Below are 13,698 nucleotides of genomic sequence, written 5' to 3' on the forward strand. Positions count from 1 at the left end.
GCTTGCTAAGTATTCGATTGTTTTTCTCTTGTTATTTCCCACAGATACTGATTGTACACGTTCAAATTGTAGCTGGGCTGAAATTGGCAAAAAAGGATGTGAAGAAGCAGATCTGCTCCTGATTATTGCATTTAAAAAGAAACCACATGTTTGAACCTGGATGCAACATACTGATGAGGCTGCAGAGAAGGCAAGCTATATTTCATTCAGAGCTTGAGATTTGGTTTGTCACCCAAAATACTCGAAAACTTCTACAAATGTACCAAGGAGGGCATTCTGACAGGCTGCATCACTGTGGGGGAGAGGGGTGGGTCCACTGCACAGGACCAAAATGAGCTGCAGAAACTTGTGAAATTAGTCAACTCTATCATGGGCACTAGCCTCCGTAGTATCCAATACACCTTCAATGAGCGGTGCCTCAGGAAGCCGACGTCCATCATGAAGGACCCCCGTCACGCAGGACCTGTCCCTTTCACGTTGTTCTCATCAGGAAGGAAGTACAGAATTCTGAAGGCACATTCAGCGATTCCAGAACAGCTTCTTCCCCTCTGCTATCCAATTTCTGAATGGCACAGAGCCCATGAACACCACATCACCACATTTTTATTTGGTGTTTTTACACTACGTATTTCAACTGAAATATTTAATAGACATACATATACTGACTGGAATCCAGTATTTTTCTGTATATTTATTGTAAGGTTAAAGTTAAATTGGACAGCTATATGGACAGGAAAGGAATGGAGGGTTATGGGCTGAGTGCAGGTCGGTGGGACTAGGTGAGAATAAGAGTTTGGCACGGACTAGAAGGGCCGAGATGGCCTGTTTCTGTGCTGTAATTGTTATATGGTTATATGATTATATGAGATGCCCTCATTTCAGAGGGAAATTGCTCATGGGTAGACAGTTAAATTTGGAATTTTAAGTTAACATTTTGGAAGATTGGAATATTTGGGGAACAATCCTAAATGTTGTTTTTACTCAGAAGACTGCTTTCTTTTTACAAAACATAAAATATGTTGCTCAAAACTTTAGACATAGTGATTTTTGCGTCTGAATTTCCTTTAAAAATGGTTATGATGTAGTGTTTGTCATGCAAAATACCAATTTAAATATTAGGCTGGTTCAAAAAGCAGTTTGACATTAATTGCCTCACCATCTTAACATACACATTTATCTAGCTGCTGCTGGGTTGTCGAGTCAAAATGATTTGGGCAGTCAGCCCTGACACTGTGGGGCTGAGATGTAGTTGTAAAGCACACTAAAATTTTCTACCTCCCTTGCAGATAACGTTCACGTACTGGAGAAAAGCACGGATGCCATGATATGACAGCAGATTATCTCCAGGGACCATTTGTATCAAAACGGAAATGGAAAAAGTGGGAGGAGATCAGATAAAGAAATACACAAGAACAAAGACACAAAACAAAGGGGAAACATCCTTTTTTTTGTGTATAGATTAATATCCTGTACAGGATGGCGAGCAGAGAACCATGCATTACGGTTACAGTCATGAGGGTGAAAGTTCACTCAAAATTACCCTGAGGGGAATAGGAAGGCTGACGAATCAAGGTGATTTAAATGGGCAGGAATGGCTGCTGCAGACTGGCGAGATCGGAAGGCAGAAGGAACAACAGGTTAGGCTTACGGGTCTACCAAAGAAGAAAGAGGACTCAAATATGTACTACGCTGGGGAGAACAGTATGACAGGCGTGGACAAAAACCTTCTGTTTTCCAGAAGTTGCGAATGTACAGTCCTGAAATAAAATTTTCAAGATGAAGCATTGCAGAGTGAATAATAATTATCAGCTTTTAGGCCCAATGATTGAACAGCTTTCAGGTAATGATGGCCATGGAAAGGTTACAGTACAGTGGGACTAGGCTCATGTGAACATTGAGCTGGACAGTGACTCGCACAAGAGGCATATCGGTTGAGGTGGTTACACCAAGCATTTTTCGATTATTATAAAATATGATGTTATTATAAAATAACATTATAAAATATTCACAGGAAGACATCAAATGCCAGGATAGTAGATGGAAAGGGCATTAAAGGACATGGATAAGTGATTCCTTCAGGGCCCAAGACCCTTCAGATTTTTCAAAACTACTAGAAAACCGACTGTCCCACATCCTGAGGTAACTGAAATGATCCCAGAGTCCAGGGTAACACAGAGGGGCTGGGATTAGGGTTAGAAGATGCCAGCAAATTTGTCACTTTGGTATCAGGATACCAGCACCTGCAGGTAGTTTATATTCAAACCAAAATAATGGTGCTCACCTGCAACAAGACAGTTATTTACTTACCTTCTTGGAAGGCAACAAAGCAGGAGAGAGTTTAAACCTGTCAACTACTGGGAGCAGGTTATGCCTCAGGGGTACTCACTGTCAATACCTTAAATACAATAGAATTAGAAAGCTAGATACAGCCCCTTCAGTAGAAAATACAGGATATTACTGCAGAAGGTTATCGAGATCAGTACCAGACTAATCAGATTATTTGTGATGTATCCCAGGTAACTCTGAATGCAGTGAAGCCCCTTCAAGATACAACGAACCTGGTTACTGACCACATAGACTCAACTATGAAGGAAACACAGAAGATTGAGATTTGTGCCGAATAGTCTACATGATTAATAGCCATGATTGGCACAAATTTATTACAACTTGATCCATATCAAGTACCAAACTGGGCATCAGGAGGCAGAGAAAAGAATGGCTTGAAGACAAGGTACCCTTATGTCACATTACACGTCTTACATGAACCAACAGTTCACTGGGTACAGATGATGATAGTAAAGGGAGGTTTTATGTTACTGCAGAGTTCCACATTCCGCAACAGGGGAATAATGTAACCTGCCCTTTGAAAGGGATTCACATTGTTGTCAAGTGTCGTGAAAACTCTTATAGGTTCAGTACTGATGAGAATTGTTTATTGTCTATTCTGCCCATGAATAATCAAATCTTTCTTGCCATATGCATTGGTGGGACAGTCATATTACATATCAACAGCAGGCACGAGTCTTCCAAGGGCTGGAAACAGTGTCCCCTAAAGTAAATTTTACCTCTATCTGTATATAATGTGATTGTAGCACACCTGCTGGATGTCCATGAATAGTCAACAGAATGAGTAGAGGATCATGATCCTAAGATTAACATCCTTGGATCAAGATGAGGGAGATGTTGGCCAGACGGAACTACAAGAGTAAACCCTACATCAGACTGCCTCTTGATGATTACAGCTTCACATTCAACACAAATATACACTCAGTTCTAATCGACAAGCTCCAAAAACCTGGGTCCCTGTTCCTCTCTCTGAACTGGATTGTTAACTTCCTCATCGGGAGAGCACGGTCTATGCAGATCGGAAACAGCTTCTCCTCCTTCCTGACAGTCAACACTGGTGCACCTACGTGCTTAGCCCACTGCTCTGCTCTCTTTCCACGAATGACTGTGTGGCTAGGCACAGCTCAACAGTCAACTAGAAGTTTGCTATTGTTGGCAGAATTCCAGATGGTGATAAGGAGGTGTGCAGCTGTAACATAGATCAACTGGGTTCCGGTGACATCATCGTTCAGAATGGCAGCTTAAATGAACAGCTCCTCCGGAAAAACGGATATTTTGCCCCGTTAATGCATCAAATCTAAGATCTTTCGAACATATCTGAATTGATAAGAGGGTCAAGAATGGAGAGAAAGAATGGAGATAAAAAAAAAGCACCACTGCGGAGCCTATGGAAGAGAGAGGTACAGCGCGCGGCTCTCCTACACGTACGCCTGGCGACGAAGCTGACAGGGGGCCTAGTGCAGGCGAAGCGGCAAATATGATAAAGATTCTGGAAGAGATAAGGGAAGTTCAAAAAGATATAAAGCAGCAACTCAATGATATAAAGTTTGAGCTCGCCAACATCAATCAGAAAATAGCGGTGGCAGAGACTCGAATTGAGAAGGGGGAAGATCACGTGCGAAACGTGGAACAGATACTTATCACGTGCGAAACGTGGAACAGATACTAAGTAAGACAATAAAAATATTAAATCAACAGGGAAGTAAATTGCTTGACCAGGAGGGAAGATCACAATGGAAAAATATCTGGATTTATAATGTTCCCGAAGGAGCGGAGGGATTGTCGATGATGGAGTTTGCTGAGAAGTTGCTGCGGGAAGCGCTGGAGATTCCCCCGAATATGGAGATTGAAATTGAGAGGGCACATCGTGCCCTCGTTCCAAGACCTCCTGGAAACAGAGAAAGTAAGTTGCGGTCAATAATACTTAGATTCCTTTGATTCAAGAGCAAGGCGGAGATTCTACAAAGGGTCTGGGGAAAGAAGAGTGTTTTCTGGAAGGGGAAGTTAATATACTTCCATCATGATTGCCCCTCGGCGGTCCTACAGGAACGGAAGGAATATTCCAAAGTAAAACGAAGATTAAAGGAAGAAAAGATTAAATTCCAAACCCCATACTCTGCTAAACTGAGGGTGTTTTACGAAGAAGGGATACAGCTATATCAGATGGTGGAAGAGACGACTACAGATATGAACAATAGAGGATTGCCTGTTAGCATAGTCATACCGAGGGAAAGTCTGGCGGAGCAGTTGTCCTGAGCTGCTTGGGAAATAGTAAGAAAACCGAGAAAGCAGGGGACGGGAGGAGGACGAGAGAAGGATGTTAGGAAGAGACTGTGAGTTCTCCGAAGACAGCCCTCACCTCCTCCAGAAGAGCCATAAGGTTTGGCTAACTTCAAACGTGCTGATAAACTAAACGGAAGCAAAAATAGACAGTGATATACCTATCTCGAGAAATACATATTATAATGTGGTTTTTATATTACTACATTTTTTTAATTCATTCATTCAATCCTTTTTCCCCACCTAAATGAGAATATATACATGGGAGGAATACACAGGGAAATCATTTCTGTGTAATGGACATTAATTTTTTTACTTACTTTTATAGGTACTGCAGTGGGGGCCCTCGACTCACAGGTAGGAGGGGCTATCCCCTCACAGCTAGTCATTTCTTCGAGCTCAATCCAGGGTCATCTGGAGACCCCAGCCTTGGAATCACACCTTTGTTACCTTTTTTTTTATTATTCACGTTTCTTGGCTCTTATTTGTTCGGGGAGTAGATCGATTAAGTTATATTCTACAAATTTCAATGATATACTAACAGATAAATGGCTAAGGACAAAGTAAAATTCATTTCTTTGAATGTCCATGGGCTGTTAAATCCAATCAAATGCAGTAAAATTCTATCAAAAATGAAAAAAGAACAAGTCCATGTAGTATATTTACAGGAAACTCACAAGTGATAATGAGCATGGAAAATTAAAGAGAATGGTCTTCACTAATTTGTTTTTCTCCTCATATAAATCAGGACATAGAAGAGGAGTTACTATTCTCATCTCAAGCAAGCTAAATTTTGAAAAAGTATTCGAAATGGGAGATAAGGAGGGCAGATATATTCTGGTAAGGGGGAATATAGACAGAAATCCACTTACTTTATTAAATAGATACGCACCTCCAGGAAGCGATATTATTTTCTTCCAGAAAATTACTAATATTATGGTAATGGAAACAGAAGGTCTCTTGATATGTGGGGGAGACTCAAATTTACAATTACAACCAAAGTTAGACTCTTCCAATAGAAAAACTTGTGAAACAAAGTCCTTACATAAGAAAGTTAATACTCTTTTTGTGGATGTTGGTCTAATTGATATCTGGAGGGACCTTTTCCCTGACAGAAGGGATTACACTCATTATTCTGCCCCCCATTCCGTACATACAAGAATAGACTATTTCATAACATTTGGAAAAGATAGAGACAAAATAATCACCTGTGGAATTGGGACAATAGATGCAAGTGACCATGCCTCTATATATTTATGTTTATTTTGACCTACAACCAAAGAATACTATTTGGAAACTAAATTCAAGTCTACTCAATGATCCCTATTTTAAGGAACAAATTAAAAAAAAAGAAATTGGTCTTTACTTAGAATTCAATGATAATGGAGAGGTTCACCTCCCGTTCTATGAGGTACTCTGAAGGCTGTCTTAAGAGGGAAAATTATAGCGATATCTCCGTATAAGAAAAAAATAAAGAATAAAACATTAGAGGAATTACAAAATAAGCTGGAGGAACTAGAAAAAAAAACACAAATTGAGTTTGGCACAGGATATACTAGAGGAAATTTTAAAAATTAGGAATGAAATTAATAGTTTGGCTACACAAGAAATTAGAAAAAGTTTAATGTTTCTGAAACAGAGACACTATGAAAGTGGATCTAAATCTATGAAAATACTGGCATGGAAACTGAAAAAAAAGATTGCAGAAAATACAATTCATAGAATTAGGGATCCAAGAACAAAAGTGAGAAGAAATAAGCTAAGTGAAATACATGAAGATTTTGAAATGTTTTACAAAACTCTATATTCCAAAGTTCCAGGGGGAAGCATAACTCAAATTGACACCTTCCTGAATTCTTTAGAGTTACCCACTTTAAGCAAAGAACAAAATAGAACGATGACTGCTGACATAACTGAAGCTGAACTAAAAACTGCAATTAGTAGTCTTAAATTAAGTCATCAGGATCAGATAGATATACAGCAGAGTGGTATAAAGAATTTAGAGATGAGTTAATTCCTGTTTTACTCCCCACACTGAACTGGGCTCTAAGAAAGGTGCAAATGCCACCCAGCTGGAAGGAGGAGATAATCTCAGTTATACTGATAGAAACATAGAAAATAGGTGCAGGAGTAGGCCATTCGGCCCTTCGAGCCTGCACCGCCATTTATTATGATCATGGCTGATCATCCAACTCAGAACCCCGCCCCAGCCTTCCCTCCATACCCCCGATCCCCGTAGCCACAAGGGCCATATCTAACTCCCTCTTAAATACAGCCAATGAACTGGTCTCAACTGTTTCCTGTGGCAGAGAATTCCACAGATTCACCACTCTCTGTGTGAAGAAGTTTTTCCTAATCTCGGTCCTAAAAGGCATCCCCTTTATCCTCAAACTGTGACCCCTTGTTCTGGACTTCCCCAACATCGGGAACAATCTTCCTGCATCTAGCCTGTCCAATCCCTTCAGGATTTTATACGTTTCAATCAGATCCCCCCCTCAATCTTCTAAATTCCAATGAGTACAAGCCCAGTTCATCCAGTCTTTCTTCATATGAAAGTCCTGCCATCCCAGGAATCAATCTGGTGAACCTTCTTTGCACTCCCTCTATGGCAAGGATGTCTTTCCTCAGATTAGGGGACCAAAACTGCACACAATACTCCAGGTGTGGTTTCACCAAGGCCTTGTACAACTGCAGTAGTACCTCCCTGCTCCTGTACTCGAATCCTCTCGCTATAAATGCCAGCATACCATTTGCCTTTTTCACCGCCTGCTGTACCTGCATGCCCACTTTCAATGACTGGTGTATAATGACACCCAGGTCTCGTTGCACCTCCCCTTTTCTTAATCGGCCACCATTCAGATAATAATCTGTTTTCCTATTTTTGCCACCAAAGTGGATAACTTCACATTTATCTACATTAAATTGCATCTGCCATGAATTTGCCCACTCACCCAACCTATCCAAGCCACTCTGCGTCCTCTTAGCATCCTCCTCACAGCTAACACTGCCACCCAGCTTTGTGTCATCCGCAAACTTGGAGATGCTGCATTTAATTCCCTCATCCAAGTCATTAATATATATTGTAAACAACTGGGGTCCCAGCACTGAGCCTTGCGGTACCCCACTAGTCGCTGCCTGCCATTCTGAAAAGGTCCCGTTTATTCCCACTCTTTGCTTCCTGTCTGCTAACCAATTCTCCATCCACATCAATACCTTACCCCCAGTACCATGTGCTTTAAGTTTCCACACTAATCTCCTGTGTGGGACCTTGTCAAAAGCCTTCTGAAAGTCCAAATATACCACATCCACTGGTTTTCCCCTATCCACTCTACTAGTTACATCCTCAAAAAATTCTGTGAGATTCGTCAGACATGATTTTCCTTTCACAAATCCATGCTGACTTTGTCCGATGATTTCACCGCTTTCCAAATGTGCTGTTATCACATCTTTGATAACTGACTCCAGCAGTTTCCCCACCACCGACGTTAGGCTAACCGGTCTATAATTCCCCGGTTTCTCTCTCCCTCCTTTTTTGAAAAGTGGGGTTACATTAGCCACCCTCCAATCCTCAGGAACTAGTCCAGAATCTAATGAGTTTTGAAAAATTATCACTAATGAATCCACTATTTCTTGGGCTACTTCCTTAAGCACTCTAGGATGCAGACCATCTGGCCCTGGGGATATATCTGCCTTCAATCCCTTCAATTTACCTAATACCACTTCCCTACTAACATGTATTTCGCTCAGTTCCTCCATCTCACTGGACCCTCTGTCCCCTACTATTTCTGGAAGATTATTTATGTTCTCCTTAGTGAAGACAGAACCAAAGTAATTATTCAATTGGTCTGCCATGTCCTTGCTCCCCATAATCAATTCACCTGTTTCTGTGAAGGCAAAGATAAAATGGAATGTGAGTCATTTTGACCAATATCTGTTCTTAATGTGGATTATAGAATATTTACCTCCATCATGGCCAAACGATTAGAAGAGCTTCTACCCACACTGATACATAATGATCAGACAGGTTTTATACAACAATGCCAAACACAAGACAATATATGAAGGAAACTTCACATTATGGATCATATTTAAAAAAACGAAATTGAAGCAATAGTGATAAGCGTGGATGTTGAAAAGGCATTTGATTCGGTTAATTGGAATCTCCTTTACAGAGTTTTATATAGGTTTGGTCTACTTGACACAATTATTAAAACTATACAGGCACTATATGACAATCCTACTGCCAGGATTAAAATCAATGGATATTTATCTAATAGTTTTACCCTAGAAAGGGGTACGAGACAGGGATGTGCATGGTCACCGCTACTCTTCGCATTATATCTGGAACCATTAGCTCAATACATCAGACAAAATGAAGATATCAGGGAAATTACTATTAAAGGGACAGAGCATAAATTGTCCAGTTACGCGGATGACATTTTGATCTATCTAGGGCAACCAACAGACTCTTTACCTAAATTGATGTAATCCTTTGAACAATAGAACATAGGAGAGTACAGGCCCTTCGGCCCACAATGTTGTGCCGACCCTTAAACCCTGCCTCCCATATAACCCACCACCTTAAATTCCTCCATATACCTGTCTAGTGGTCTCTTAACCAATTTCCCCCGGGATCAATAAAGTATGACTACGACTATGACTATGACTATGACTAAACTTCACTAGTTCATCTGCCTCCACCACTGACTCAGGCAGTTCATTCCATGGACCAACCACTCTCTGAGTAAACAACCTTCCTCTAATATCCCCCTTGAACTTCCCACCCCTTAATATGGCCAATTATCAGGATACAAGATCAATGTAGATAAAACCCAACTACTTTCATATATCTATAGCCCACCAAGAGAAATTGAAGAAATTGAAAGTAGATATCCTTGGGCATGGCAAACAGAGTCTGTCAGATATTTGGGCAACATTATGCCAAAAGATTTGGCAAAATTATCAGAATGCAATTATCAGCCTATACATAAATAAATTAAGGAAGATATAACAAGGTGGAACCTAACCCCTTTTCTTGGTCTCAGTTCAAGGATTGAATCTATTAAAATGAATATACTGCCCAGACTACTATATCTCTTTCAGACCCTACCAACAGAGATTAACCAAAATCAATTCAATGAATGGAACAAGATGCTATCAAGATATATATGGCAAGGTAAAAGGCCTAGGGTTCATCTCAAAACTTTGCAATCAGCCAAGGAAAAGGGGGGATGGGGCCTACCTTCTCTTAGAGATTATTATTTTGCAGCACAGTTGAGAGCTGTAATATGCTGGTGCCACCCATCATATGACGCTCAATGGAAAAACATCGAGGAGAGGATACTTTCTATCCCCATACAGGGAATTTAGGCTGATAACAACCTACAAGGTTACATAAATACTATCGATAACCCATGGGTAACATAGACTCTTAAAATATGGAAAACTATTATAAACGAATATAAACTAGAGAAAGACATTGCAATTCTTAAATGGTATGCATCTGACTCAGATTTTACCCCAGATAAACTGGATGCTAAATTTAAGGACTGGACAGCTAAAGGAATAACAGCTATTTGCAATATAATGAAAGAAGTAACACTGTTCAGTTTTGAAATGCTCAAAGAGAAGCACTTATTAGAAAAACAAGACTTCATCGGTATTTACAGATGCGACAGTATGTTAATAAGATGGTTAAAAATGTAACCAAGGCAAGTACCTGTCTGATAGAGCTATTTAGAAAAGTATATAATTCAGACGACGGTAGTAGAATCATTTTTTTTAAGATTATGAAGACATGCAGTCCTCTTTTATTGTCATTTATTAATGCATGCATTAAGAAATGATACAATATTTCCTCCAGTGTGATATCACAAAACACAGGACAGACCAAGACTGAAAAAACTAACAAAACCACATAATTATGACATATAGTTACAATAGTGCAACAATACCATAACTTGATGAAGAACAGTCCATGAGCACAGTAAAAAGTTCAAAGTCTCTCAAATGGCCCACATCTCACGCAGACGGGAGAAGGAAGAAAAACTCTCCCTGCCATGCCCGACCACAGTCCGATTCTGAGCTGTCCGAAAACTTCGAGCCTCCAATCAGCTCTCCAACACCGAGTACCGAGCACCATCTCTATTCAAACGATTCGACCTCAATCTCAGTCACCAACAGCAGGCAAAGCCAGGGATTTTGAGGCCTTCCCTCCGGAAGATTCACGATCGCGCAGTAACAACAGCAGCGAACTTGCGTTTCAGAAATTTCTCTAGATGTTCCTCTGTGCTTTCACATCTGTCTCCATCAAATCAGAATTGTCCATGGCCCCTATTTAACGGATATGATATCATTTTTCACCGGAGGGCTGCGCACGCGTGGCGCGCTGCACTCTCTCCTCCCACCATTTCAAGCCTGTATAAGGGTTTGTCAAATCTTAAAACACATTCGACTTCATACATTAAAACAAAATGGGAGAAGGAAGGAAGGATAATAATATCTGAGGAAGACTGGACAATAATATGGAGGTATCAATGGAAGTGTACCAGTTCACAGAAATGGAGGGAGTTCTGGTGGAAAAACTTGATAAGATATTTTATTACACCCTCTCAGAAATCCCATTGTGATAGTAAACCCCCTGCATGCTGGAGAAATTGTGGAAATCAAAATGCAAACCATTATCATATTTTCTGGGAATGCCCCACTATGAAAGACTATTGAAGTGGGATACACAATGCCCTACAAGACATCTTTAAATGTGAAATACCCTTAGAGAGTAAGACTATATATTTTGGGTATATACCTCAAGAATGGTTGAAAAGAGATAAATATTTAATGAACATACTGCTGGTGGTTGGTAAAGAGACCCTAACTAGGAAATGGTTATCACAGGAGAGCCCAACTCTAAATGTATGGATGGAAATTACAATGGACATTTACAAAATGCAGAACATAACAGCATCTGTTAATCATAAATTGGAACAATTTGATTCATACTGGGAAAAATGTTTTAACTACATAACACCTCATAGGCCTGATTTTATTCTCACAAGTCAATGAATATGTTGTAAAAAAAAAGATCACTCCCTACTCTGTACATAGTTTTCTTCTTTCGATTGTTCTTTCTTTCCTCTCCTTTCTATAAGTGTATACTTCAGATAAATATTATGTGGAGATTTGTGACAAATATGATTATATGATATATATGTACAGTATCTGAAATACATCTTATGGAAACGTTTGTTTGATGATGAACTTCAATAAAAAATAAATTACAAAAAAAGAGATAGATCAGCTGGTTGAACGGTACCAAAACAACAAGCTTGCACTCAGATCGGTAAGACCAAGGAATTGATTGATTGTGGATTTCAGGAAGGGGAAGTGGAGGGAAGAACAGTGAAGGGTGGTGCTAGCAACTTCAAGTTTCAGTTTGTCACAATCTTTGAACATCTACGCCGGCTATAACATCTGGATACAATTACAAATAGCATGACAGCCGCTGTATTTCATCAGGGGTTTGAGGCGATCCTGGATGTTACCAGACTCCGGAAAATGTTAACGGATGCACCACAAAACAGGAAGTTTCACAACGTACGCCAGTGACATTGAGCGCTGATTCAGTTCTCGGTACCGATTTTGAGAGGGTCTGAGACCAGAGGTCACAGCCTCAGAATGGAGGGACGGAGATGAGGATGAATGTCTTTACCCAGAGAGTGATGAATCTGTGGAATGCTTTGCCACAGGCAGCTGTGGAGACCAAGGCTTAATGTGTATTTAAGGCAGAGTTTGATAGATTCTTGATTAGTCTGGGCATGAAGGGATACGGGGAGAAGGAAGATTAGACCAGCCATAACGTAATGGCCAAGCAGACTGAACGGACCAAATAGCCTCATTCTGCTCCTCTGTCTTATGGAGTAAGTCTGGGCTAGCTTGTCTGCAGGATATTCAGGGATGGTTAAGTCGTGTGGGGCCCTGGTGAACTTTTTAAATTACAATAAGTTTGGAGGCGGGATCTGGCTCCCGTTATCCTCGCATTGTAGTGGGCGGCGGTAACGCTATAAAGAGGAAGAATCAGGAATCACAGGCTGTACATAACGACAGAGAGAGTCAGATCTGTATCTCATCGCCTTGCCTGAACGAGCCGTCAAGGCAGAAACTCATACAATCGGAAAGTACAATTTCTCCGTCTTTCCGTCCGGTGAATTGAACTGGGGACACTCTGCCCGATATCAGACCAGCAACACTCCGCAACAGGCGCAAATACTCACGGAGGAGCCGGGAGCCTCTCTCGACGGGCGAAAACTTTGCCCCAACTCCGGACCGAGGTAACACAATGCGGAAGTACGGAAGGAAACGGCTGCCCGCTGGTGGTATGCGCATACGCGACATGATATCCGAGACTGTGTGATTCCCCGCGCAGCAAATTCCGTTTGACTGGCTCTACACTCAACCCTGGAGCATCGGACAGCAAAGCTACAAACATCCGGATGCTCTTTATCGATGGCAGCTCGGCATTCGATACTATCACCCCTCAAACCCAATCGATACGTTTCAAACTTGGTCTCAATATCCCCTTGTGCAACCTGGACACGCCAGTTGCTGCCTTGCAGACGCCAGTCAGTTTTATATCGATTGTTATTGCTATTAATTAATCATTGCCCGATGTCAGTTATCGAAAAGTAACTAATCATGTAGGGGTCGTTTAGCGGATAGATTCTGAAATGGTTTCAGTAGTGGGAGAGACATATTTACAAATTAAGGGGCCAATCAGTTAAAATCGAGGTGTGCAGAAGTTCCTTCTCTCAGAAGACTACTGAATCTCTGGAATCCTCTGCTCCTACTTGTGGTGGGGACCAGTTCATTATCGTGCAGATTCACAAAAGTTTGTTTTCATTCAGTTCAGATTGGTAACAACATCTGCTCCACAACCTCATCAGCACAGGTCACCACGAAACTGTGTGCTTAGCCCCCTGCTTTACACCTATGACTCTGTGGCTAAGCACAGCTCCGATCCATATTCAAGTTTGCTGACGACAGCCCTGTCATAGGCCGAAACAAGTGTGGTGATAA

At 41.0% G+C, this 13,698-nt stretch overlaps 1 protein-coding gene across 2 annotated transcripts in view; it reads right to left on the bottom strand.

Annotated features, from left to right (window-relative positions):
• The window catches only part of LOC140194846 (NACHT, LRR and PYD domains-containing protein 3-like), a 106,321-nt gene extending 93,337 nt beyond the window's left edge, over nucleotides 1-12,984 (bottom strand). For both annotated transcript variants that reach the window (XM_072252122.1, XM_072252121.1), the window contains exon 1: nucleotides 12,897-12,984. The gene's annotated coding sequence lies outside the window, so the exon portion shown is untranslated. The remainder of the gene's footprint in view (nucleotides 1-12,896) is intronic.
• Nucleotides 12,985-13,698: the final 714 nt, after the last annotated feature.

Source organism: Mobula birostris, chromosome 3 (assembly GCF_030028105.1).
Source record: "Mobula birostris isolate sMobBir1 chromosome 3, sMobBir1.hap1, whole genome shotgun sequence".
NCBI lineage: Eukaryota > Metazoa > Chordata > Chondrichthyes > Myliobatiformes > Myliobatidae > Mobula > Mobula birostris.